At 31.1% G+C, this 3184-nt stretch overlaps 1 long non-coding RNA gene across 1 annotated transcript; it reads right to left on the reverse strand.

Moving 5' to 3' along the window:
- Positions 1 to 663: 663 nt before the first annotated feature.
- LOC143046892 (uncharacterized) lies at positions 664 to 2937 on the reverse strand. Its single transcript, XR_012969294.1, has 3 exons — positions 2857 to 2937; positions 1419 to 1473; positions 664 to 746 (listed from the first exon to the last, which is right to left on the reverse strand). It is a non-coding gene; the product is annotated as an uncharacterized LOC143046892 (long non-coding RNA).
- Between the last annotated feature and the right edge of the window lie 247 nt (positions 2938 to 3184).

The following is a 3184-nucleotide window of genomic DNA, read 5'->3' on the forward strand; positions in this document are numbered from 1 at the left end:
GATTGAACATGATTCTAAATTTTGACTAAGAATTTCGATTATTTCAATAATAACGCACGAATTAGCTAATGTACAACATGGCAAATGATAACAATTTGTGTTTTCCATAACCTCCTCATGTGGGTCGAAATAATCCTGTATGTCAAAATAAGTGTAAAGCTAATACATGCATTATTGATACAAAAAACAACAACCAAACAACATTATTCTTAGCCAGTTTTGATTTTAACACACGGTGCACAGTTCATTGTTAAAATAAAAAAATAAGTGATATGATTGCCGATGAGACACCTCTTAAACAAGTCTGGAATTGCATAGCAGATGAGGCACATAGAGAGCGGTGCTTACCCTGCCGACTTCACTTTATTAGTAGTTCATTCTGTTAATTGTTGATTGTATTTGCAAAACGTTTCCCATTTGGTGTCTCAAATGACAGGAAATGATTAGTTATTGCTCAATTAACGTTTTACCTCAACAATTGCATGCAACGACACGGTTCATCATTTTGCCCTTTTTTATAAAGGATATCTTCTAATATCTGTATCACTAATGTAATGTGATTTAAAACAGTAAATCACTTGAAAAGATATAAAAGCAAAAATATTTTACATGCAACCATTTTGCTTAAATACTTACTTGCAAGACATGCGTTGTCCGCAGTATTTGGCATACACTGTTGGAACATTCATTAGTTGTTTCAGTACATGCGTTACTAGTACAATCTCCACCGTATTCTACACTGGCTCCTGAAAATATGAATATTACAGAAACTGAAAATATTGCATAAAATTGAGAATGGAAATGGGGAATGTGCCAAAGAGACAACAACCCGACCATAGAAAAAAAAAACAAAAAAAAAAAAAAACAGCAGAAGGTCACCAACAGGTCTTCAATGTCGCTAGAAATTCCCGCACCCGGAGGCATTTATTATTGCAAATTTTGAATACTGAACAAAAATGCAGAATTGATCATTTCGATTGGCGGAAATCGTTTAAAGATATATGTACCAGATATCAGATTGCAAGTTCTTATGGTTGCATTACTCACTTAATTGCACTATTCGAACAATACAAACCTCATAAAACTTGCTTTTACCTCCAGTTTCCATATACAAATATACTTTTAAAAGATAAAAAAAAGCTTATCATCATTATTGTTTAAATTTAAAACATGGACATCATTTCTATTTCATATGTAAACTTTTAAATTGGCTGATATTTATTTTTACAATTCAAAAGAATGGACATCATCTTTATTAAAGATACAAAATTATGCATACACCAGTCCATCTTTCTGATACATGAGTGACTTATTGACTTTAAAATTTAGTGTCAAAAGCATACTTGTACTTTTCCAAAATTTGAAGAAAATGATTCATAAGATCTTATAACCTTTAATGATAAATGATTAGAACTTACCTAACTCAGATTTAATGACCACCACTAACACAATGCCAAAAACCGCAAAGTGATTCTGAAATAAAACTGAATTGTACATGAGTGTATTTAGATTTGTTCAATGCTTTTTTTAGTATTATGTAGACGATTTTATTATGATCGCTGGAAATCAAATAGAAAATATACAAGAAATGAAGAATGTGAAGATAAAGGTTCTTATATGTGTGATAAGATGCGGTTACACGACTTGTGTGTTTGTACTCGTTTCATATATAACTTAAATCATCAGTCTGTTAATGAAACTATGAAATAATGTACTGTTAGATATATGTATGCCAATGTTATACTTTGTCAATGTTGTCTGCTTTATTATACAAGACATAGATCGACAACATGAATTAATGGATGTACATCAATTTCAATACATGTAACACCATTTGATTCTGCTAATATGTATGCATATATATATTGTATTTGTTGGAAAAGGTGTTAACATCTAGGGATTAATAGATTTGTAGATCATTGGATATAAAAAAGAAGCCGTGGTATTATTGCCAAGGAGACACCTCTCCACAAGAGATCAACATGACACATAAATTAACAACAATGGTTCAACGTACGGCTTTCAACGATAAGCAAAACCAATACCGCATAGTCAGCTAAAAAAGGCCCCGAAATGACAATGTAAAACAATTCAAACGATTCATAGCTGTAACAATTTTTCAAAGCGTACAAAGTGCTTTATCTTGAAAATAAAGAGGCTGAAAAAAAAATGATTGCAATATCCGGAGTTTTTACTTAGTTTGCAGATTATATTTTGATTTTTGTCAATTTTTTTTAAAGAGCGTTCTGAATTGAATTAAAGATTTTTTGGGCCCATCTTAGGAAAAATTCAAGTCAGTCTAGCGGTCACACGACTTTATAATTTGATGAGAAGCAATCGATAGTTATCATAGTATAACCACTTAATAAATCAGGAAATTTTCAAACTTAATTCTGGAATCCCAGAGCTTGGAAACTAGTTGGTCTTCGTTTATTAATAAACAAGTTATAAACATAACATATTTCGAGTGAATAAATGTGATTTTTTAAACAGTTCTATATTGTTGGCTATCCAAACTTTTGATTTTGAGTGTACCTGATAAATGCCGCATACGAAAATCGTATAACCATTTGTTTGGAAAACATTACACGAAGATGTTACTAATGGTTATGTGTGCCCTGTCTTGAGACCGTTTAAAGACGAATATGTATGCCTCGTATAATGATGATATCAGTTTATTGACAAGCATTTCATAAGAAACAGAACCAATGTCCCTTGTTTGTTAAACATTTGCATTTGAGTAAATCATCTTCTATGATGTTCTTATCAATATAAAAACATTTTTTAAATGAAATATTGTAAACAATTTGAAACAAGTTATTCACAATTCATATATTGTTACATCAAGGTACGTACCATAGTTGGGGAATGCTTATTTGTAATCTAAATAATATCCATATCTACAAAAAATTGGTTACCTGCAAAGCTATAACATTTAACTACTTATATATTTATTTTAGACTGACAACAACTGTAAGCGCATGCGTATAAGTAATGCATAGAACGTTTCCTACAGTTTAGCAGTAATCTCATATGTTTAAGATCATAAGCTAAGATGCATATGAAATGTTTCATAATTTCCCCTAAGGCGACACAAACAGGTAAAACATGATATATGATCATGCAGATAAAAATAGGATTCGAGGTGCAGAAAATAATTCCACGAATTCAACGCTAAGAAATA

Source organism: Mytilus galloprovincialis, chromosome 9, assembly GCF_965363235.1.
Source record: "Mytilus galloprovincialis chromosome 9, xbMytGall1.hap1.1, whole genome shotgun sequence".
Classification (NCBI taxonomy): domain Eukaryota; kingdom Metazoa; phylum Mollusca; class Bivalvia; order Mytilida; family Mytilidae; genus Mytilus; species Mytilus galloprovincialis.